At 41.6% G+C, this 25994-nt stretch overlaps 1 protein-coding gene and 1 long non-coding RNA gene across 3 annotated transcripts in view; one reads left to right on the top strand and one right to left on the bottom strand.

The window, feature by feature from the left end:
* The window catches only part of LOC311518274, a 51282-nt gene extending 37456 nt beyond the window's left edge, over positions 1 to 13826 (top strand). The window contains exon 3 of one of the 2 annotated variants that reach the window (XR_014710939.1): positions 12925 to 13826. This is a non-coding gene — a long non-coding RNA (uncharacterized lncRNA). Of the gene's footprint in view, positions 1 to 11545; positions 11677 to 12924 lie in introns of those variants that run through there. The other variant, XR_014710940.1, reaches the window with a different exon arrangement.
* ESR1 (estrogen receptor 1) overlaps positions 1 to 25994 on the bottom strand; it is a 285291-nt gene that overhangs the window by 253895 nt on the left and 5402 nt on the right. The gene's annotated exons all lie outside the window — the stretch shown is intronic.

Genomic DNA, 25994 nt, shown 5'->3' with positions numbered 1-25994 from the left:
GCTTTAGCAAAATAACACAATCCACTCCTCTTACTCTTGGGATGTTTACATCTATTTAAAATGTATATCTGCCCAAAGGCACTATTCTACACTTCTAAAGACATTCTCATATATCTCATCCCTGCTAGAAAAAACAATCACTGGATAAAACAATTTCTAAGGAAAAACAAACACTAAACAAGGGAGAGTTTCCTTAAAATGCAATTACCAACATTTAAAGGAGGTCTTACCTGATCAAACTGAAAGATAATGATACTGTGAAATTCTGTGAGAACAGTTTGGAAACAGAAACATTTGATCCCCACACTCATTCACTCACTCAGGACCAACTTGGCCCACTATTGAAAAATACTTGAAATAACACTGGCTCTCAGACAATATTCTCAACAGACAAGCCTCACCCAGTCCTTATATAGTGTAATGAAATGGCAGGAAACCAGGAAATTTCTAGGGATGGGACATTATCTAATGCCCACGCTCCCAGCTGCCAGGCTATCACAGTCTCAACCTGCCTTAGAGAAGTATTTCAGAGACTAACAATCTAAAAGTCTCAATCCAACTGAATATTGCTATCAAGATATTCTGTTTGAACTGTATGCACAAGTTAGTTAAGGGGAAAACCCCAATATACACAGTAAGCAATTTTTAATGTAGCTGCAACTTTGTGACTTCAGCTTATTTCAGCAGACTCAGGAAATACAATGCTGTTTTAATGGAAATTTTACTTAAGAATTGCAAGGTCAGGCCCCTTATTTGAAAGATCAAGTCCCTTTTTTCTTCAGCCAGAAAACACAGTACAGCAGTTAGTGGTCAGAAATAATTTAAAAATGGATAACCAAGATTTAATCTAGTGCAGATTCAGCACTACAGCCTCACATAGTACAAACACCAAGCAATCGCACAACAATGGAAGAGAGACCTATGTATTTAAATTGAAGAATCGGACTGGCGAGTAGCACTCATATTTTTACATTAAATCTCAATTTGCACTATATTTGTTCAAATAAAAGGCCTTATTACCAACAGATTATATTATTGTCTGGTTATTACCAATAAACTGTGGGCTCTATCCAGCATATCATAAATGCCGCTCAATAAGGGCCACATTTCCCCACCTCCAACTGTCTAATAATTCAGAATTTCTGGACTCCCATTCAAAAGTTCTATCCTGCTGCAAATGGGCAAGTCATACAACTCACTTCCGTGTTATGACTTCTAGACATTACAGCCCTGATCCAGAGTCCAGTGAAGTCAATGGAAAGACTACCATTGGCTTCAATGGTCTTTAGATCAAATTTATATGAATGGCCTCAAGTGTATCAGGAGATTCTTAACACGTTTTTTTCTGTTTGCTAGGTGAAACTTACATATACCATAAAACGATAACAGAATACATTATATAAGGTATGGTTTGCATACCTGGAGTGTCTAGCCCTGGCATAACCTGTTCATAATAGCCAAGACTTTACCCAGGCCTATGGCAAACACCTGACAGAGAGGATATAAAGCTATAAAGTTGAGTACGCAAAAACAGGAGCACCTCAAAGTACTGGTCACTTTTGAACAAGTAAACTATAGAATAGAGAGTTCTACAGAAATTAAATAGTTATGTAGAAACTATTCTTAAAACCTACACATTTTAATAGTGAATCACTTCCTTTTCATAGAAATTTTAAATTAACCTATAACATTTAGTAGAGAATGATAGCATTCTATAGCAGCAAGGATATAACCGATTTACAAATTCTATAAAAAGGAGATTCCTTATAAATTGCTATGGGACCTTCCTATTTGGGATATCTGCCACATTCACGATGTGGTCAGCATTCTCTCACCTATTCATGGTCCTAGCCAGTTCCCCAGGCACTGCAACGGCTGAAGCCTGAAGCTGTTGTTCTGCAACGTTGGCCTCCTGCCAAAAGAGGATGCTATATAGAGCAAGTAGTAAGCTAGCAGTAGATTGATGTCCCCTTTCCCATCTCAGCAGCTATACACTCTGCTGTCTCTGCTTAGAAGAAACAGTTTTTGGGATATAGAGGGGAACAGAGAGGCCAGCACTCAAGAGCAACCACAATGAGGGAATTTAGGTGAAGTCTAACAGAAACAAGAGGGGTGTAAAAATGTAGAATGGAGAGAATCATTAAGGGGGAAGAAAAAGAGGACCTCCAAAAGGTAAAAGAAATTGAGGAGGATATGAAAGTTTGCAGGGACTGAGCAAAGTGCTTCTGCAGAGCTCTAGCCTCATGCCATGTGTACACCGATGAAGTGAGCTGTAGCTCACGAAAGGTTATGCTCTAATAAATTTGTTAGCCTCTAAGGTGCCACAAGTACTCCTTTTCTTTTTGCGAATACAGACTAACACAGCTGTTACTCTGAAACCATTTATTACACTGTTCACTATGCAGCCAAGTTAGCCACTCAGTCAGTAGTGCACAGAATAGCCTTTCATAGCCATGAACTTTAGGAGCTCTACAGAAAAACTCTTTGCAAAATGCACTGCATCTGTTAAGAGTGTGTTTTATAAAAAAACTCATAACATAGCTGAATCAAAGCTATTTTCATAATATTCAAAACCAAGTATTCTTGTTGAGGACTATTTTCATGCCAAATTTTAACTTTCTACCCTCAGAATTTGCTCTGCAGAGCTGTTCAAATGTCACACACATATTTTATTATAATGAGATAATGGATTTTTATACTCTAATAATATAAAATTGCTGAACCTGTTTTTCCTTAAACTTTCCATTAAAAAAAATACAAAACTCATCTTTGGGCAGAGATCAAGCATAGAAAGTTACATCCTAAATGTGGAAAGTTTTGAGCAACTGAAAAGAGGAGGTTGAGTAGAACTGGTCATGCAACCTTAACTAGAGCAGCCACCGCAGTTCCTGGTGAAACAATAACTACGACATTAACCAACACAAGTCAGGCAATTCAAAAGTAAAGCTGACACCTCCACTATTAACACAAGCGTCTGTGATTTTTCCATTACCATCTGAATTAAGGTCAGAGCCATCCTTCAATTTTAATTAGTTGCCCTTTTTGCATTGCTGTCACAATTTCATTATTTAAATTCAGTGGGCCCAATCCTGCAGCCATTCCACACAGAAATCCTACTGAAGTCATTGGTGGTACTATATGCAGAATAGCCACAAGATTGGGCCCAGGGTTTTGGCATTTCATACTACAGTATGTACACTATTTCAGTCTAATGTTACACAGTCCAGTGTGATATATTTTAAAAAGATGATACGTGCAGGATATGATTCTCTTATACAGTTACAAATAAAATAAAAACCATTACAGACCTGAAGAAACAAACTGACAGTAAAGTGTGAAGTCCAGAATGTGTGTTTGAGAGACAGAATCCTTTGGAACTAAACATTGTAATCATTAACCACAGTCAGTACATTTTTAATGGTAATTTTGTTTTCTTTAGCCTTACCAGCTTCAATATTTTTAAAAGTTAACATTCTCTAGATGTTGGTTTTGATACATTTCTTTTGAAGAAAGAAAGGAAAGGGGGTTTGGGGAAGAAAAGCATTTAGTGATACAGCTCTTGGATTTGTATTGGTTTTGCCAAGACATGGGAGATCTGCAGCTCGCAAATTTGGATTTATTTATTGCTGTTTTTCTGGTCGTCATGAACTAAGTGAAACTGGCATTCCCAGACAAAAATAGTAGTATTTTATATACTATTTTCAAAGCAGCATGTTGTGTTTAGAAGGCCATTTATACATCACACTATTAATTCAAATCAACTTCACTGTTAACTTAGGGCACAAGAATGAATTTTATTTAAAACAAAAAATAATCTGAGTATCCAAATAGATTTGCTCAAAAGGAGCATAACAGTAAATAGCATACCTGCCAACATCTAGCAAAAAGGGCTTTTAAATTTACCTGGGTTAGCACAACATTACATGTATTTGCCTAAAACTTATTAACATATTTGCTTAGGGGCTTGCAGCCTGTCTCTCCCTTGGTGTGAGCAGGCACTCCAAAGGTTTGGGCAGTACATGCCATCTCTTTTCCCACTGGGTTCAGGGCAGGAGAGGATGTGATAGATTGTGGCAGCATAGTCGTTGGATGAGGATGAGTGTTGCAGGGCATGTTGCCTCCTCGCCCAGTGGGTGATGGTAGCAGGTGCTCTCTCCATGCACCATTTTCAACCTTACCCTCAATTTATAGTCTAAAAATAATTGGGGTGGAGGGGAGGAAGGAATAGTCTGGATAGGGAAGAGCGGATCTGGAGATAAAGTGGTGACTAGATCTTTGGTAGGAGAGACTGAGGAGTCAAAAGAACAAAGGAGAAGTATCCTCTTTCTCTTCTCCCCCATGTATCCCCCATTCTATTTCTTTTCTTATGTCATTATCCATGGGACTCAAACCAGGCCCACAGGAATAGCCACACTCCAACCCTCCACCTGGCAGCCTGCTGACCTTTGCTTATCTGGGCCCCATGTAGCTCAGCCCCAGAGTGAGGCTCCACTCTTGAGGTCTATTGGTGAAGTCCCAAAGCAGCTGATTTGCCCGTTGGCCCTACTTAAGCCATCAGCAAGAATAAGTAAGCTGTCCAAAAAACTGGACTGCACCCTGCTCTGGACCATCTGCCTTATGCTTTCTGCTCCTGCTTACCCAGCTTGATTTCCTGGCCTTCATACCCAGCTTGACTCCCAGCAGCTGATTTGTGGTTCCTGATCTCCAGTTTGGCTCCTGCCTCTGACTCTCTAGTATCCTGACCCAGCCTCACTCTGGTTACCTGCTCATGGTTCTGATTTACAGTTTGGCTCCTGTCTCTGACTTCCACGAATCCTGACCCAACTGACTCCTGTTTCCTGTTCCAGCTACTAGGTATGGCTGCCCATGACCCAGCCATGACACCTTCTCCCAATCCCTCATTCAAATTTTTGCTCTTCCAAACACAGACCAATTAATTCACTGAAATAGGGTGCAGGCAGTTTCAGGCTCTTCCTCTTGCAGTGGGGGTGAAGAATCAAGTGGGCAGAAGGAGCTGTAGATCTGGCAGGAGCATGAAGCCTTCAGCCCTTAGGAAATTTCATGTAGCCCAGAAGACTTCAGCAAGTCTATTCGGCAACACAGGCTACCCCAAGCACTCTCCTCCATGTCCTCCACTCTCTACACTGACCTCCTGTAGAATATCAAATCAAATTTAAAGTCTTGATCCTTCTCTTCAAGTGCCCAATGGCCTAGGCTCAGGTTGTCTAAAAGATCACCTAAAACTCCAGGATGAAGACCATAGTTGACAACTCCAGCCCTCAGAGTCAGGCTCAATGGAACTTTCTTCCCTAAAAAGTAAAGCTTGTCTGTGCAGGAGACAGAAATTTTGCCTTCTTTAACAAACACATAGCAGCATGTACACTTAAAAACATGAAACAAAAAACAAACAAAATAAAACACTCCACACACAATTCCCCACCTGGGGAGAGGATGAGAGCGAGAACAAATACATGTGACAGATGTAAGACAGTCAGCGTCTATGCTGATGAGGGTAGTAAAAGATCTTATTACAGAATAGAATAGCCACTCCGCAAATGCTGGGAGCTCTTGCAGGAGCGCTCTGTCCCCATTTTTTCAGAGGGAGGGAGTACTAGTCACTACTCATGTGATGTAAAATCAGGCTCCTCTTCTGCACATGCAGCAGCTCTGACTAGCTGCCCTTAAACAAAAGGAAGGGGAATGGAGAAAGGGCAGCCAATCAGACAGGGATTTCCCCATAAATTAGGGAGTTACCTGCTGACTTCTACCAGAGTCAGGAAATCCAGCGGAGGGGAAATCTAAACTTGGCGAGTCTGAAATAGAGTGATCCAATGGGAAAACGATTGACATCAATAGGGCTACTTACAAAGTAAGTTGCTAGCAGGTATAAGAAAACCAGGTATAAGAAAAATGGCCCTAATTTATTGAGGTAACCCTGTCAAGTTACTCGCACAGAGACAGATGCAAAATGGATACTAGCAGCAGCCACAGCAACTTTATCATAAAAAAAATGTAGAATGTCTCCAGCCCTGGGTAAAGATGTGCCGCAGTAGTCTTCATCCCATGCCACCTAGTGACTAAACATTATAATGCAGTTTAAGCTTTTCACCAGATATCCCCTTTTTAATTTCTCTTTTTCTGCTTTTTAACCATTTTAAAACTATAAAACTATTTTTAAAATAACTTTATTTCAACACATGTACATCTGTTACTCTTCTCTAAATCTTACTGTTTTTTTTAACAATGTGGCAAGAATGGGTAACAACTTGGTGACTAAGCTGTCCTACTTGCAACAGCTGTCTCTGGCAGGTTTGGAGTAGGTGAATCTTCTTCTCCCTGTTCTGCATCTGCAATTTGTAGAGTTTGCTCAGTTGATTGATTGTTCTGTCTCTGGATTGAACTGAAGATGTCAGTGGTTTCTGTTGAACTCCCTGCTGTCTGTCTCAATAGTGTAAGATCTAGGTCAGTGGTTCTCAGACTTTTTTTTTTTTCTTTTTTTTTTGCAAACCACTTAAAATTGCTCAGAGTCTCGGCGGACCACTTAATGATCTTTCCAAAAGTTGTTTGTACCATTAGCTAACTATTGTAAAACACTTTGAATAAAAGTGCTATCTGAAAAAAACTTAATAATAATAAACTTTTTTTGTTCTGCAAATAAAAACACACAACTCATATTTTAATATCAGTAGTGTTACCTTTCTGATGCGATGAATTTGCCCTCTCTCCCCCACCACAGCAGTCCCCGAATTGGGGCTGGGAAGGTGGGGGGGTCTCTCCCTCTCTCCCCCACTGTGGCAGCTCCCGACTTGGGGCTAGGAAGGGGGCGGGGGGTCTCTCCCTGGCAGCCGCAGCCCTAGAGCTGGGGAAAGTCACCTCTTTCTCTGGCCGCCGCAGCTCTGCATGTCCCAAATTCCCCCCATCCCCTCTTCTGACCCCACTGCTCCCTCCCACCTACCCCCTATTCCCCCAAGGCCACCACCACACCTTACATGGGCATCTTCTCCAGATTCCAGGCATGTAATTAGTGGAACCACGCCTGCGAGCCTCCACTAATTAGGTGGGTGGCCCTTCATTCTTTCATGTGCGGCCGCCCAGGCACTCACCTTCTAGGGAACTATCTGCAGACCACCTGAATGGAGCTCACAGACCACAGTTTGAGAACAGCTGGAGTTCTTCCATCTTCTTCCACCATCCAGTATGACACAAACATGGTCACCGGGTTCCAGTTCAGGCAATTCTCTAAATGAGTGATGTTGGTTATAAAAGTGTTCATAAGCTCTTTTTGCCTTTTGATCCAATTTGGCTATTTTTCTCAGGTCCAGCCACTTTGGGGCTAAATTCTTTTCCAGGGCTGGAACTGTAGTTCTGAGTTGCCTTCTCATTGGACTGCATTGGCTAAAGCCAGTGGCTGCTAACAGTGTTCATCTGTACATCCGATGAAGTGAGCTGTAGCTCACGAAAGCTTATGCTCAAATAAATCTGTTCGTCTCTAAGGTGCCACAAGTCCTCCTGTTCTTTTTTTAGTGTTCATCTGTAGCTTAGAGAAACAAGAAATGGATCTTTCTGTCTCAATTCTCTTGGTTGTCTGTACAGTCATCTCAGCCTCTCCATTTGCTCATGGGTAACATGGGCTGCTAGTGATGTGTTCAAAATCATATTTGGTTTAGAACTTAAATTCCAAATTCAGCTGCAATTAATTGCAGCCCGTTGTCTATCAGTAGTTGTTCTGGAATACCAAAATGGGCAAATGTGCTCTTTAATTTCTCAATAACACTGCAACTAGTATTTCAATATATCTAGAAAAATAATCCACTCCAGCTAGATAATAACGTCCTCTGAATTTGCATACATCTTCTGCTAGCCTCTTGCAGGGCTGTGTGGTAGAGGTGTTATTAGAGACTCCTTGCATTCTGTTGATCTGGCAGTTCTGCAAAGTTCACATGAAGATATTGTATTCTTTATGTCCTTGCTACCTGTAAGTGTACAAAAGCAGAATGCAGCTGGCTTCCATTCAGATCCATGTAGCTGCAACAATACACCACCTGGGCTATAGCTACTGGCATTAGCATTGACTGCTGAGAGTTTCTTTACATCATAGAATTTTAAAACTGGAGCACTTGAGATCATTTTTTACTCTTTTGAAAAGAGTTTCCTGATTTGGCCCCCATAGCTAGGACGTATTGGACCCTAATAATTCATTCAGTGGTTCTGACACTGAAGACAGGTCTTGCAGGTATCAGCCAAGATAATTTACTATCCCCAGCCTGTGTCTCAGTTCTGGTGCATTTGTTGGAGCATTCAATTCTCTAATTGCTTTTACTTTCTCAGGGCTAGGACTAATTTCATCCTTGTTTATCATCTGTTCCAAAAATTCAATTTGGTGCAAGTAGAAAACACACTTTTCTCTATTTAGTTTGAGTTCGGACTTGTTGATCAAGCTCAGAACTTCATTGAGGGTTTTGTCATGTTCTTGCATTGACAACCCATATACTAAATTCTTGTCCATTAAAACAACAGCCCCATTTGTGTTCTTTAGCAGCTTTGCCATCATAATCTTTGAAAGCAAAATCTCCCAAATGGTGTAATTAATGTAGTCAGTTTAGCTCTCTCTTTAGCTAACAGAATTTGCCAGAAACCACTTGAGGCATCTCGCTTAGAGAACACAGTAGCTCCTGCCACTTTGGGAAGATATATTTTTCTCTCAGTACTGGTTCATTAAGTCTTTCAGATCCACACAGATTCATATTTTCCCATTTTTCTTCATAGCAGGTACCATTGGTATGCACCCTGGTATTGACCCAGAGATGTTCTCAATTATACCATTCTTTTCCATTGTCTTTGACTCAGTTTCTACTTTATGATGTAACGGGATAGGAGTTCTGTGGGGTGTATGCACACTAAATGGTTCAGAATTGTCTCAAGATCATTTCTACTGGATCTCCTTTTAGAAGTCCAATATCACCAATTAGTCCATTAAATTCTTCCACTTTTCATACTAGATCCATCCTGACAACCATACTGCAACTGAGAAGACTGTTAGCCTCAGCTTCTCTAATCACATATACGTTAAAATTAAAGCTTATGTCTTTGTATATCTTTTTTCTGTGGAAAATTGTCCAATGCACTTCACAATACCTCCAGGGCAATTTAGGACCATGTCTGCTGGTTTCAGCTCCAGCAGGGATTGAAGGTGAGTCTAAGTCCCTTCTGATATGACTGTAATATCTGCACCTGAAACTATTCAGTTCCACCCTCCAGGCTGGCTCAGGAGGGTGGATGATGCATGTGGTTGATCTCAGAAAAAATGGCTCTTGATTCTCAGTGGTCATGTCCTGAAGTGCCTTTGTGTGGCAGACAGTAGCAAAATGTCCAATTTGGGGACATTTACAGCATTTGACTCTCTGAGCTGGACAATCACCTCTTGGACAGGGGTCTCTCTCATATCTTGTACATCTAGTCTGAAAAGTGTTATATTTTGCCTGGGGCTTACCTCACATTGACTTTTTGCAGCTGTTCTATATCTCCCATCATGACTCTGTTTGTAAGCCAGTTCCTCTAGGTTTCTTTCTGGCAGCCCATTGATCTCTAGTTTGACTTTTAATCATCTCTGATTGTTTTGCCATTTCTATTGCTCTGAGGTTAAATCTCTCTTCATTTGTAGTTTCTCTGTCACTCCCTTGTCTAAAATGCCAATCACTACTCTGTCTCTAATGTGCTCTTCCTTTTTGTCTTCAAAATCTGTTTTCTGCTGTGTCATTCTTCTGCTGCACCTTATAAAAGATTCCACAGGTTCTCCAGGTTTTTGAACATGCTGGTAGATTCATGCTCGCTTATACCTCAGCATACTGTGGTGTATGACGTTCAAATTTCACCAGCACCACCGCATATGTGTTCTTGTGGCTCTCCTCTGGAAAGGGGAAGGATTTAAAAATATGTTCAGCTTCCTTGCCCATGGCATAGACTAGGAAAGGCACCTGTGTCTCCTCATCCTCCTTGTGGAGTTTAGTTGCAATGCAAAAACATGCAAACCGCTCCTTCCAATCAGGCCAGTCTGCTGGTCTTTAAAAGCTGAAGCTTTCTGGGGCATGAAACTATGGCATTTTGATGAAATTCATCGGCTTCTATTATTCTTCTGACACGATGTCAGGTTAGTCACACAGAACCAGACGCAAAATGGATGCTAACAACACCAACTTCATTGTAAATAAAGAATGTAGACTGTCTCCGGCACTTGATAAAAGAGGTGCTGCAGTATTCTTCACACAGTACCACTTAGTGACTAAACATTATCATGCAGTTTAAGCTTTCCATCACAAATCTGGATATGTCAGGTTTAGCTAGCAGACTAATGGCAGCTAGATAACATCATGCAAGAGATTCAGGCTGGTAAAAGCTGGGGTATGGGAGAAGAAACCATTTCTTTACATCCCTAGTTCTTCAAAGTTTTTGTTCTATGGACTACTTCGTAAGAGCATCCCTATGGACTAACCTTACTGCCAGCAGCTCAACCTCCAAAATGTTATTGCTTCGTTCATAATAGTTCTCTTCTGAAGACCACCAAGAAGTGCTTTGCACATCGCTTGTGATCCATGGACCACAATTTGGGACCCACAACTTTTAGCAGTGTTGGTGGACCCCAGGGGAAACTGAAGTCCATCCTTCATAGCCAGAGAGAGCATGACCATGATAAAGGATGTGTGTGTTTGTGGGAAGATTAAAGGAGAAAATAGAACAAAATCAAAAGACCCCCCAAAATGTAATCTCTTAAATTGTGTTGTCAGTAAACACATTCTTGAGAAAACCCAAGTTAAGTTAAAAGCAAGGGCAACTGGTATGAAAAAGAAATAAAAGCAGGCTGTTTTGTATTGTTCTCTCTCTTGCCCTCCCCAAAACAATTTAGGATAAAGTGTCTATCAATAAATGTCTCTCTAAGAGCTCCCATTATATTTTTGAAAGAGTCTTTTAAAATGTGATGTAGTTTTAAATTTGTTTATTAATCTAAGGACTCTCTATATATAATGCAAAGAACAATGTAAAAGGGCATATTTTTACCTTTCAACCTTGCTCTTCCTCTGAAACATTAGTACATTGTGTTTCTTTTCAAATACCAGGCAGCAATGACCTACGTTATGAACTTTGTCCCAATAAAAAAATGGAGAGTGGAAAGTTTCAAATTGTATTTAGGAGTCTTCAAAATCAGCAGGAACACACTGACAGATTTACAAGGACAGGTGGACTAATATCTACATTTGTGGGACTAGGTGCTCCTTAAGTGCGGGTAAACAGCTGCTCCCAACAGGCAGTTAACACTTTCTTCAATATGCAGGCCAAGAAACATGCCTGGAATCTTGTGCCCAGGGTAATCTCTGCCTGTGTGAGCAAAGAAACAAGCTCTGGTCTCCTTGATGTGATCTGGTTGTCTCTGGAATAAAATTAATTAAGAATCCAGACATGAATATGAAAAAACTCCTCAAGGTTTATTAAATACTAAGAGATTAATCAAACTACATGAGCAGGAGAGTTGTTTTTTTCTGGTTTATTACAGAGCCCCATCTGAAAAACAATCCCAGCAGGATACTGAGTGACAACAAACTAAGCCAATGAAGTACAAGTCAGAGATATTTACATCATTAGACTACGCACCGACTAAATACCCTGACAGAGGCATCTTTACATAACAACTAATGAAAAATGATTAACCTTTTGCAGGGTTTTATATACCACAGAACTTTTGCCTTTCACTCAAACCTGGGAAGAAAGATCAAAGTTTCTATCTGTTTTAATCACATATCACTGTAGTCTAGCTGCTGTATTTAACTGATAAATTCCACATTATGAGTCAGTACAAAAAGCTATAATAGAGAATAAAAATAATACAATTAGAATGAGAAATCGGTGAAGAGGGAATAATATCCAACTACAATTTTGAAAAAAATACTTAGAGTACCAATAAGCAATCAAGCATCATACGAACTGAAAAAAACAAAACCAAAAACCTTTCTAGCAATCATAGCTGGTAGATTACGTTAGAAGTATCCCAAGATAACACTGGAAGACTGACTTCTCGAAACATTTAAAAATAAACTAGACAAAACTCTAGAACGTGTCCTCTGAGGGATAATCTTCCTGCACATTGGTAGGCGCATGAACAGACTATCTAATAAGCATTTTCCATCTCCAGCTTTTATGATTCCAATCTACTGAAGCTCACATATCATATTATATTTCAATGTCCTCATGTGTTTTTCAGTCTTTGATTCCATCTATAAAGGGCTTCAAGGAACCATGGTTATATTCCGTTATAATGTCATTTCCTCTAAAGCAGTTTCTCATGTGGCTCCTCTGATGCAGTGTGAATGTAGTAATATGTATTAAAACGGTGTATCTTTTTAAATATGGTTCTACTATTGCCTGACACTATACATGTTGCCCAAGTTTAGCCACACTGAATTTAACATGATCCTATACTCAGGTTTGAAGCCCAGCTTAGGGCTAATAATTACAATAAGGCTTATTACATACAAGCCGGTCCACCGCTTGTTCAGGGAAAGCCGCTGGCGGGCCGGATCGGTTTGTTTACCTGCCACATCCGCAGGTTCAGCCGATCACGGCTCCCACTAGCCGTGGTTCGCCGCTCCAGGTCAATGGGGGCTACGGGAAGCAGTGCGGGCCAAACAACGTGCTGGCCACCCTTCCCGCAGCCCCCATTGGCCTGGAGCGGCAAACCGCGGCCAGTGGGAGCCGCGATCGGCCAAACCTGTGGACACGGCAGGTAAACAGCCCCGTCCTGCCCGCCTGGGGCTTTCTCTGAACAAGCAGTGGACTGGCTTTGAGAACCACTGTTCTACCTCATTTAGTGCACAGGACAGATAGTGGTCACATAATGAACACTCAATATTTCATTTTATCCTCCTCGTCATTCAGTACCCAGAGGTCACCTACTACAGGACAGGCCCGACAAAGAAAGTAACAGAACACCACTAGCCGTCATCTTCAGCCCCCAACTAAAACCTCTCCAGCGCATCATCAAGGATCTACAACCTATCCTGAAGGACAATCCCTCACTCTCACAGATCTTGGGAGACAGGCCGGTCTTCGCTTACAGACAGCCCCCCAACCTGAAGCAAATACTCACCAGCAACCACACTCCACACAACAAAAATACTAACCCAGGAACCTGTCCTTGCAACAAAGCCCGTTGCCAACTCTGTCCACATATCTATTCAAGGGACACCATCATAGGACCTAATCACATCAGCCACACTATCAGAGGCTCGTTCACCAGCACATCTACCAATGTGATATACGCCATCATGTGCCAGTAATGCTCCTCTGCCATGTACATTGGCCAAACTGGACAGTCTCTACGCAAAAGAATAAATCAGACATCAAGAAGTATAACATTCAAAAACCAGTCGGAGAACACTTCAGCCTCCCTGGACACTCAGTTACAGATCTAAAAGTCACAATTATTCAACAAAAAAACTTCAAAAACAGACTCCAACGAGAAACTGCAGAACTGGAATTAATTTGCAAACTGGACACCATTAAATTAGGCTTGAATAAAGACTGGGAGTGGATGAGTCATTACACAAACGAATAACTATTTCCCCATGCTAATTTTCCCACTACTGTTACTCAGACCTTCTTGTCAACTGTTTGAAATAGGCCGTCCTGATTATCACTACAAAAGTTTTTCTTTCTCCTGCTGATAATAGCCCACCTTAATCAATTAGTCTCGTTAGAGTTGGTATGGCAACCCCCATTTTTTCATGTTCTCTCTCTATATATACATATCTTCCTACTATATTTTCCACTGCATGCATCTGATGAAGTGGGCTTTAGCACACAAAAGCTCATGCTCAAATAAATTTGTTAGTCTCTAAGGTGCCACAAGTATTCCTCGTTCTTTTTCCTGATACAGACTAACACGGCTACCACTCTGAAGCCTGTCATCATTCAGGTGTGGACCGCCCTCTGATTGCTTCACAAACATTAATGAGTCTACCTTTGTAACAACATCCCTGCAAGGCAAGGTGGTATTACTATTTCTATTATACAGATGGAGAACTGAGGAACAGACACATTTATATCAAAAATGTGAACTAATTTGGGGTGCAGAATATAAGAGGCCTAGGATCTGATGTTTCAGAGAACTTTGCATATTATAGCCCTTCATTTGTTAAGGCTACAACTGTCATTGACTTCAGTTACAGCTGTAAGTGCTGATCCACCAATCGGACCCCAGGTGTCTCAAGTCAAACACCCAGAAAATGAGGAACACACAATTAGTGGCCACCTGTGAAAACTTTGATTCAAGTGATTTGCCCAGCGTCACATAGGAACTCTGTGGCAGAGGCAGGGATAGAATCCCATTCTTCAGGGCAGCATTCCATTGCCTAAGCCACCAATCCATCCTTTCTCTTCCTGCTCATCCCAGTCACAGTCTCATCCACCACCACTTGCCTTCAGCTCATCCCAGTCCTGCGCCCTTCCTGCTGGCTCCAAGTCTCAGCCCCCACCCCACTACTACTCCCCCGCATTCCTTCCAGTCTGCCCCCTCACTACTTCCACTACCCCCAAGCCCACCTCCTCATCATGCTTCATTCACATCAGGATGTTTCCACCTTCTCCTCTTCCTCACACCAGCAGGAGAAGCACTGGGGACAAAGAGAGTCTCCCTGCTTTCAGCTCCTGTACCTAGAGCCCCAGCAGCCACAGACTGCTGAGAGGTACAACTACAGTGATCAGTCCCTGCAGCCTCAGGCTACAGCATACTCAGTGGAGATGAAATCTTCAGCGAATTTAGCTGCTATACTCTAATAAGTATCTACTGAGCATGTGCAAACAGATTTGCAGAGACTCATAACTTGCCCAAATTTGAGTGGATTTGCACAGGGACAGCAAAAAGCTGATTTCTGACACCAAGGTGACCCCTCTATCAAATTCAAGTCCCTACTTAAAGCACAGGGGTGCTAGAGCTGTTCAAATGAACTTTTTTAACATGGGCAAAACAATGTATTTTTAAGTAACTTAGTTCTCGGAACTGGCTGAATCATTTTGACTGAAATTTTCCAAAAGAATTCAGCCTGTGGTAGACACAGGCATGGAAAGTTTTGCACAAGTGATTAAAGTTTGGCAAAGTTACAAGCAATGGAAAACAGGGTCTGATATTGGAAAGCACAGGGTAACCTTAACTTTAGGCAGCACAACCTGTGCCACTGCTAAAAAGCTTTTATTGTGTTGTATCATTTTGCATTTGATTTTATTCTATCATAAAGCACCCCTAAATATTTTGCCTTTTTTATTTATGTAGATAAATAATTATGTTTCCTGATCAAAAGTTCTCAAACATTAAGACCTTGCTTACCAAAAGTAAAACTCAGAAATACCACCTTTTCAATTATAATCAGCGTAGTCAGAATGGATTCTTATTCTGACACCATCCTACTTTACATATCAGACTCACCAAATAGCTAAATGATCTGTGGGATGGATGCACCTATCTCAACTAACATAAATGATGTTGCTTTCTTTTCTCTCTTCATTCGCTCCCTACCAGCCTCACTTCTCCTCCCAAACCTCCACACCCACACCAGTCTCCTCTCACAGTCCCATCATTTTTCCTGCCCCCAAGTCTTTCCTTAAAGCTCTTTCATTCTTTACGATTACCAGTCCCAACCATTCAAAAATCAGGAGTCAAGCCTCATAAAATCATGGGATTTTGAAAAATAATAAATATGGGGTTCTTCTATTTCTGATCCAGTTTTTGAGTTTTAGGGGTCTGGTTTTCCAGTGTCTCTCTGGAACCATGAGGGCTAGCAACTTACTGCTTTAAATTAAATCTGAGATTCTCACATAATCACAACTTCAGGAGTGGGGGCCTCAAGAAATACACTAAACATTGCAAAACGTATGATAAAATCATGAGTTGGCAGCACTTACTCACTACAGAGAACATTTGTTCCAAATCCCCCCAGCCTCTCCCATTTTATGAGTTTCTCCTCCTCCAGCATTCCTTCCTCTCTTCCCAAATCTCATTTCCCTAAGTCCCTCTTCCACTTGTTTCCCCCTCCCTCATATCTAACTCTCTCTTCCTCCTCCCCCACCAGTCTCTTTCTTCCCCTTTTGCAGTTGGTCCTCAACAGTTCTCCTGCCTCCCCCAGCACCCTTGCCCCCTAGGTCTCAAAAACTTATACCTATTGTGTCCCCTTTGCTCTGCCCCCAACCAGGATCCCATTGTTTCTTTCCATTCCCCCTGCCATTCCCCTCTCTGTCTCTCAGGGCCCCACAGCCAAAACCACTTTTCTCCACCTCACCCAAACTCCTCCCTCCAAGTGCCTCCTGTCTTTGCCTCCTCTGCCCCAGTGGAAGAGGTGCTGCTGGTCCTTTTCCACACAACATTTTGAACTGCAGGAGATGGGTCCAAGGAGGGAGGAAGCTAAGCCAGCTCCAGAGAGGAGCTGTAGTTTCCAGCCTGCCCAACAACAGGACAGAGTGCCCCTACAGAAGCAAGAGGTTGCATTTCAGCAAGAGGTTGTCTCTCTCTCTCTGGCCAACTGCTCAGTTCAGCAGCTGGAAGGGGAGAGTTCTGAGCATTACTGCAGCCTCAGATTGCTTTGTGCTCTTCTCTCCCCTCCAGGAAGCCATTACTGTGTGTGGGCATGGAGGACAAAGTCATTGTTTTCCCACCCCTCAGGCTGAAAGTTGGGCTAGCCATGTCATCCAGCCCTCCTATAATTATGCTCATTCATGAAAGCCAGCACTGCAACCAACTTGAGGTAACTCTACATTAAGTCTCATTCTGATGGGTAAAGATGAATTGATCACTGAACTAAAAATTGATGGTTTCCCAGGTGCAAGTGATCACAACCTAATTTAATTTGATATGTGCAAACAGAATACAGTCCCAACCAGTCAGATATATTTTGGGTGCTTTAATAGGGCCAGTTGCTTTAATCTGACAACAATGATCAGTGAAATTGTGTCAGAGGAAAAAGTTAAATGTAACAATGTGATTGGTAATTGAGAATTATTTAAGAACGCTTTATTACATACCAAAAAAACACACAAGTCCCAAGTCACATACGAAGTCTTCTTCAGTTAAAGCACCATCCTGGTGGGAAGTGAAAGTAGCAATTAAAACTAAAAAATAATATGTAACAAATAGAAAAATGTGAAAGTTGACAGCCATGAGTTCAAATTGGCAATTAGGAAATACAGACAATTGATAAGGGAAGCTATCAGTATGAAGTACTCATGAAAAAAATCTATGACCAGAGGGACTAAAAACAATGAGGAAATTATTTAAATAAATCAGGAACAAATGGAATCTTAACAATGGCATAGGTTTGATACCAGATAAGGCTGGTAACATTGTCAATCATGGAAAATAACTAGCTAGGCAGAGAATCTTGGGTTTATAGTGGATCACAAATGGAATGTAAGTTAACAATAAGATGCAGCTGCAAAAAATAATTTTGGAGTACATTAACAGGAATGTCATATAGAAGACACAGGAGGAAACTGTTCTGCTGTAGTCAGCACTGGTGAGGCCTCAGCTGGAGTACTGCGTCCAGTTTTGGGCACCACGCTTCAAGAAAAATGTGGACAAATTGGAGAGAATCCAGAGGAGAGCAACAAAAATGATGAAAGGTTTAGAAATCATGACCTTTGGAAAGGTTAAAAAACTGGGCATATTTAGTCTTGAGGGGAAAAAAAGACAGGCAGGGGAAGACCTGATGGCAGCCTTCAGATATGTTAAGGGCTGTGATCAATTGTTCTCCATGTCCACCAAAGGTAGGACAAGAAGTAATTAGCTTAATCTTCAGTAAGGGAGATTTAGGTTAGATTGTAGGGAAAACTTTCTACCTGTAAGGATAGTTAAGTACTGGAATAATTCCCTAGGGATGTTGTGGAAGCCCTGTTATGACAGTTTTTTTCAAAAAACAGGTTAGAAAATGTGACAGGACTGGTCTAGGTTTGCCTGGCCCTGCCTCAGCATGAGGGTGGATAGACTCAATGAACAGTTAAGGTTCCTTCCAGTCCATTTCTATGATGCTATAATGCAAAAAAAGGAAGTAGTATTCAATAAATGTTTTCATTTTGTATCTGGAAGGAAATAGGATGATGTAGTCCAGGGGTTCTCAAACTTCATTGCACCATGACCCCCTTCTGACAATAAAAATTACTATACGACCAAAGCCTGAGTCCTGCCACCCTGTGAGGGCGCCAAAGCCAAAGCCCAAGGGCGTCAGCCCCTGGCAGGGGGGCTGTAACCTGAGCCCCGCCATCTAGAGCTAAAGCCCTCAGGCTTCAGCTTTGGCCCCAGGTGGTGGGGCTTGGGCTTCAGCCCTGGCCCCGAGCAAATCTAACCCAGCCCTGGTGACCCCATTAATAAAGGCATCCTGACCCACAGTTTGAGAACCACTGATGTAGTCATAGAATCATAGAATATCAAGGTTGGAAGGCACCTCAGGAGGTCATCTAGTCCAACCCCCTGCTCAAAGCAGGACCAGTCCCCAATTTTTGCCCCAGATCCCTAAATGACTCCCTCAATGATTGAACTCACAACCCTGGGTTTAGCAGACTAATGCTCAAACCACTGAGCTATCCCTCCCCCCAAATCATCCACTGATACAGATATATTTTCTATTCCATCTGTAACTAGGGAGGATGCTAAATAGCATCTGTTTAAAACTTTTAATCAGACAGACAAGATAATTTGCACCCAAGAGTATTTAAAAAATTGGCTGAGGGAGGAACTCTCTGAACCACTGATGTTGATTTTAACAAATCTTGGAATGGTTGGGAAGTTCCAGAAGACTGAAGAAAACTAATCTTGTGCCAATCCTTTAAAAGGGCAGATGGGATGACCCGAATAACTTTAGACTAGTTAACCTGACATTGATCCTGGACAAAATTATGGAAAGACTGATATGGGATGTGCCAGCCTCTGAGCACCCCCTCATGGCCAGTGGTCACTTTGCAGACACCGTGCCCCAGTTAGCCTCCTCTTGCAGACCCCTTAAACACTCCAGACAGTTTCTGCTATGGCTCACAGCACCCTTTTCTGGGCCTGGTTTAATGTGAAACAGACCTCATAGTCCTAAATCACAAAGTAATCCAAACAATCCTCAATGAGCCCCAAACATAAAGTCCATAATCATAATTCAACAGTTCCTACTTAGCTCCAGTTCGCCTGGCACACCCAGAGCCCTTCCTTTGTCAATCTGCTCCATCTGAAGCCGCCCTACATTACAGAGCTCCTGATCCTGGGCCCCTAAAAGAAGAGTGTCCTAGGGTCCACCCCCGCACCTCCAACACCTAATTCGCCAGGACCACTTCCTCTCTTCCACTACCAGGCCATTTTCTGGGCCTTTGTTCATTCCAACTCCCTGGAATATTTTTCTTAAAGGACCAGTTCACCCTATTACAGGATGCAATTCATAAACAATTAAAATATAAGCATAATTAATGCCAATCTAATTCTTTTATGGAAAATAGATTTTGTCAAACAAACTTGATATTGTTTTTTGACGAGATTACAAGTTTGGTTGATAATGGTAACTGTGCTGACATAATATACTTGAACAACAGGGCAGTCTGCAAAATATCTTTGATGCCTATAGTATATACCAATGCAAAGAGTATGGGGAACAAGCAGGGTGAACCTGAAGTTGTGATATATGAAGAAAATTGGCATTACAGAGACTTGATAGGACAACTCCCATGATTGGAGTACCAGCATTGAGGGGTATAGTTTGTTTCAGAAAGATAGATATAGAAAAAAGGAGGAGGCCTTGCGCTATACATCAAGAATGTATACACTTGCTCCAAGGTCCAAGAGGAAATGAGTGGCAGACCTACTGAGTGTATCTGAATGAGGACAAAAAGGGAAAAGAACATTAGTGATGTTATGGTGGGGGTCTGTTATAGACCACCAAGTCAAGGAGAGGAAGAGGATGAGGCATTCTTCAAGCAGGTAACAAGATTAGCTAATACACATGAGCTAGTATTAATGGGGGATTTTAACTTCCTGATATCTGTGGGGAGACAAATACAGCAAAACATAATACATCCCACAAATTCTTAGCATGTGTCAGAGACAACTTTCTGATTCAGAAAGTTGAAGAAATAATTAGGGGGTCATCCATTTTGGATCTGGTTTTAACCAACAGGGATGAATTAGTTGCAAATGCAAAGGTGGTTGAGAACTTAGGGGAAAGTGATCATGATCTGATAGAATTCAAGATCCTAAGGAAAGGAGGACATAAGAACAGCAAAACAAGGACCCTGGACTTCAAAAAGACAGACTTCAACCAACTCAGAGAAAAATTAGGCAAGGTCCCACGGAGAGATCAATTAGGAAGAAAAGGAGTCAAAGGGGGCTGGCAGTTCCTAAAAGATGTAATACTAGAGGCTCAATATCAGGCTATTCCAATGCAGAGGAAAAGTAAGAAGAGCCATAAGAGGCCAATGTGGCCACACAAGGAGATTTTTAGATATCTAAAAACCAAAAGGTACACATACAGGAAATGAAAGGAGGGGCATGTCACTAAGAAAATATATGAGGGAATAGCATGAGCATGTAGGGACAAAATCAGGAAAACTAAGGCAAGGAATGAGTTACAACTGGCAAGAAATGTTAGAGACAAGAAGGGATTCTACAAATATGTCAGACAAAAAAGAAAGATCAGGTATGGTGTGGGTCCGCCACTCAGTGGAGAAGGTGAGCTGGTAACAGAAGATGATAAGAAGGTAGAGATGCTCGGTGCCTACTTTGCTTCAGTCTTCACACAAAAAATAATGTGATCAGATGACTAACAAAGTTATCATGGACAATAAAGGGGAAGGGATGCAGATCAGAATAAGTAAAGAACATGTCAGAGATCTTCTGACATGTTTGAATTAATTTAAGTCAGCAAGGCCTGCTGCTGTTCACACCAGGGGGCTGAAGGAATTAGCTGAAGAAATATCGGAGCTACTGGCAATAATATTTGCAAACTCATGGCCAGGAGAGGTCCCAGAAAACTGGAGAAGGGCTAACATTGTGCCCATCTTTAAAAAGAAGGGAAAGGAGGAGCCGGGAAACTGTAGACTGGTCAGCCTGACCTCAATACCTGGGAAGCTACTAGAGCAATGTATAAAACATTCAATTTGCAAATACCTGGAGGATGAAGGGCCGATCACTAGCAGCCAGCCTGGATTTATCAAGAACAAATTATCCCAAACCAGCTTGATTTCCTTCTTTGACAGAGCAACTGGTTTAGTGGATAGGTGGAATGTAGTGGACATAATATACCTGGACTTTAGCAAGGCTTTTGATGCAGTCCCACATGACATTCTCATAAGTAAGCTGGAGAAATGCGTGCTCGAGTAGAAGTATCATTAAGTAGATACATAATTGGTTAAAACACCTCAAACAAAGAGTAGCTATGAATGGAATGATGTTAGATTGGAGGGAGGTCTCAAGTGGGGTTCCACAGGGATCTGTTTTGGGTCCAGTGATGTTTAACATCTTTATTAATTATCTGGACATAGGAATAGAGAGCGTACTGATCAAATCTGCAGATGATACAAAGCTAGGAGGGGCTGCAAACACTTTGGAGAATAGAACTAAAATTCAAAGGGATCTTGATAAATTGGAGAACTGGGCTATAAACAACAAAATGAAATTTAATAAAGACAAGTGTAAGTGTAGGAAAGAGAAACCAAATGCTGAAATACAAAATGGGGGATAACTGGCTTTGCAGCAGCAAGGATTTGGGAGTTGTGGTGGATCACAACCTCAACATGAGTCAACAATGCGATGCTGTTGCAAAAAAAGTAAATGCCATTTTGTGTTGCATTAACAGAGGCAAATCATGCAAGTCATGGGAAGTGATAGTACTGCTCTACTCAGTGCAGGGTAGGCCTCAGCTGGAGTCCTATGTCCAGTTTTTGTCACCACTGTATAGAAAGGATGCAGAGAAACTGGAACGGATCCAGAAGCAAGTGACGAAGATGATCAAAGGGATGGAATGCAAGCCATATGCACAAAGGCCGAAGGAACTAGGTATGTTTAGTTTGGAAAAGAGGAGATTAAGAGGGGGACATGATACCGGTCTTCAAATACTTGAAAGGCTACCATAAAAAAAGATGGAGAAACATTGTTCTCTCTTGCCACAAAGGACAGGACAAGCAGTAATGGCTTCAAACTACATCACAGCAGATTTAGATTAAACCTCAGGAAAAACTTGAGGTGAGATTACATGGTTTATAGTATGCACAAAGTCAAACTAGATAATCATATTGGTCCCTTATGTCCTTAAAATTGATGATTGTGTAAATTTTCTGTATCACTACATGATTGCATCCATCCAGTTATGACGACAATGGATTCATTCTCTGCTCCGGTGTGTGTAGTTTAACTCTCTCTCTTCCTAAGCAACTTTTAACTAACCTACTTTAATTAAACATCTGAAGGCCTGTCCTCTTTGTTGTGATTCTACATGTTTTTACTGCATGATTTACTGACCCAATTATTATGACAAAGTGTTTTTATTAACTAGCCATGTATCATCTGATTGTAGCCTACACATCAGTGAGAAAATAAACCATTTAATAAATGAAAAAGTTAAATTAACTGTGACATTGCACTCCATAATGTTTTATGGAAATGTGCTTATGAGTGTGAATATGATGTAACTGGAATGTGCTTCATGCAAAAGGTCTCTTGTAAGGTATCATTACAAATCTTATAATCTACTGAGTGTGTTCATCCTATTTGTATGCATGTATCATTCTTGTATCTGAAGCTAGAAATATGAAGTATAACTCTGAAGTCCTATTGTAATTATGCAAAGTGTGGGCCACTAATGGTGATTTAGAATCTTGATGGCTCCCATTGACTGGGACAATTGGTTGTAAATGGTCTATTTACCTGCAAGCCTTCCTGTGTTCATGTGGACCAGCCCAGGAAGAATGGAGGCTGGGGTCTCATAGAACAAGTGAACATGTCAGCTGATACTGGAATCCATCTTAAATCTGGTGCTTTTCCATTTAGAAGGAGGGGTGGGGACCCAGAGAGACAAAAGATTCCTGCCTTGTGCCAAAGCTATAGAAGGGGGTGGAACAGAACAAAGGACTGCCAGGCATGAGAACACCCCTTGTTTCCACCTAAGATGTCTGCTGGAACTAACAAGGACTGTACCAGGGAAAAGGATTGGGCCCAGACAAGGAAGGAGTCTAGTCTCCGAAAGAAGCTTATTGGAACATCTCTGAGGGTGAGATTTTACCTATAATCAGTTTCTTAAAGTATTAGGCTTAGACTTGCGTGTTTTTGCTTTATTTTGCTTGGTGACTTACTTTGTTCTGTCTGTTATTACTTGAAACCACTTCAATCCTACTTTTTATACTTAATAAAACCACTTGTTTATTAATTAACCCAGAGTAAGTGATTAACATTAATATTAATTAATTAACCCAGAGTAAGTGGGGGAGCAAACAGCTGTGCATATCTATCAGTGTTATAGAGGGCAGACAATTTATGAGTTTACCCTGTATAAGCTTTATGCAGAGTAAAATGGATTTATTTGTGGTTTGGATCTCATTGGGAGCGGGTTTCTGGGTGCCGGAGATAGGTGACCTGCTGAGCAGTTTTTGGTTAAAGCCTGCAGTTTTGGGGGTGTGGACCAGACCTGGGTCTGTGTTGCAGCAGGCTAGCATGTGTGGCTCAACAAGACAGGGTTCTGGAATCCCAAGCTGGCAGGGAAAATGGGCTCAGAGGTAATTCCAACATGTCAGGTGATAGTTGGGGGTCTCTATGACCGAACCCATCACATTAATAATGACTCAAAAATAGCCAAGATACTTAATTCCCCTTTAAAAAAATTTTTTCAACAAAATATTGTGGCAAAATGGCTGATGTTGGTATGGTGGATCCCACGCTTTTCTTTGTAGGGGGGCTAGGACGCCACCTCTTGCCCCTAATCTTGGGGCACCAAAGTCCCGCTAGTAGCCCGGGAAGGTGGTAGAGGAGGGAAGCAGGGAAGGGGTCTGGGTTTGCTCCTCACTCTGAGCCCCAGCCCCTTGCAACCCCTGAAGGTTTCTTACCCTCTTCCCCCTTGGGTAGGGTTACCCTCTGTCCTTGATGCTGAGGGAGGGAGTCTCCCTGCCCTGTTGGGGAAGAGCCTCCCATCCTCTGGTTCACTGATCTTTCAATTCTCTGTAATGCACCTCCAAATTCCAGTCCTCTCTCCTTTCTCACACCACCCTGTCCACCTGACGCAGGGGGTTTTATTTGATTAGTAACAGGGCCTTAATTGACTACAGGTGCACCAATTAACCTGTAGTAACCTTCCCTAGTCTACAGGAACCATGCCTTAATTAGCCAAGGGGTTATATATCTCCCCTCTCCCATTGCTCCCTGGCCCTGCTGTATCACAGTATATAGAAAGTTGGAACAATTAGAAAGGAAGTCCTTGTAAAAAGTATCTCTGGGAAAAGATAAAGTTTAGGGAATATATGGAAAATTTGGACATCAGCTGAATGAGATAATATGCATCATAACATATTACATCTGTTACACTTACTGAACCATTGTAAATTCTTTTTGAAAAGTTATGAGCATCTGGAGAAGTAACAGAAGAAAGGAGAAAAGCATCCTATAAATTTAATCTCTATTGTTAATAAAATAATGGAAAAACTATTCAGAAATATATCCACTAAAGATCTGGATGGTGACAGATTCAAGAGAATTAGACAGTACTGGATTATTAAGAATAAAAGTCTTGCCAGACATACCTGATTCTTTCCAAAAATGCAATGCAAATGCAAAATTAGTTGAAGAGGTGATGCATTAGAATCAATATATTTGGAATTTAGTAAAATATTCCATACAGTGTCTGACACAGATCTTATAAATCATGTTAGAAATGATACATGTTAACACTTTTGTCACTGAACATGTTAATTAAATGATTTGTAAGAGCACATAAGATATATTAAGGCTCTGTCTACACTACAAATACCTGTTTGTTTTTTGAACAAGTTTGAGACTACTCTCATCCAAGCTGGTTATAACATACTATGTGCACAGTTGAGTTGTGTCCACCAAGTAGCATTTTTCACATCTGTGCTCATGTCTACATTAGAGAGATTTGGCACACTGATGACCTTTTTGTTCCCCCTACTAGTATACCTATAACACACCTCACAGAAAATTGCTTCAAATAGTGCAAAGACAGCACACTGCCCTTGGATAACAGATGCTTTAACGTTGCTTGCACATCCGCACTTACCACACGCTCCACCTGGGCTTGTAACACTGCATTCTGGGGAAAACTGGGCAGCGTCTATAGTGCCTCAGCAAGGGAATAGGCGAGCAGAGCAACACCAGCAGCACACAGGTCAGTGCACTCCAGGCTGTCCTCGCACACACAGAGCTGGGAGGATAAAAGAGCTGGCAAACTGGCTAAACAGGTATGATTAGAGGGGCCGGCATGTATTGCAAAAAAAAAAAAAAAAAGGGACACACAAGTTTCAGGAGAACAAATACAGCTTTGTTTTTTTAACCTTGCTGAGACCACTCCCATCTGATAAAACAAACAGTTGAGTTGTGGCCACTGAGAACAGTCATGTGTCAACCTAGACCTCTAAACAGGGTGGAACACTATTAGATGCCATAATTCATCATGTTGTGTATGGGCATGAACTATGTTTAGGACTAATCTCATCACTAACTAGTTACAGACTCAGTCATTAGCATGGAAGGGCCTTAATTGGGAGGAGTTACGCACACCATTCAGACCCGAGATATAATTCAAACATCTCATTCTCACCTGGGCCCTTCACAATTCTGCCTCTATCTACTGGTCTGCTCTGTCTTGTCGCATTCTTCCAGCCTCCAGCTCCCTCTGCTTCACCAGTTACGCCAGCCCTTCCATTTCTCCCACAGTCATCTCAGAGCAGTTTTCCATGTGTCCCTTCACATTTGGGACACACTCTCTGAA

Source organism: Lepidochelys olivacea, assembly GCF_965140295.1.
Source record: "Lepidochelys olivacea isolate rLepOli2 genome assembly, chromosome: 3".
NCBI lineage: Eukaryota > Metazoa > Chordata > Testudines > Cheloniidae > Lepidochelys > Lepidochelys olivacea.
This window is presented reverse-complemented; position numbering and strand designations above follow the sequence as displayed.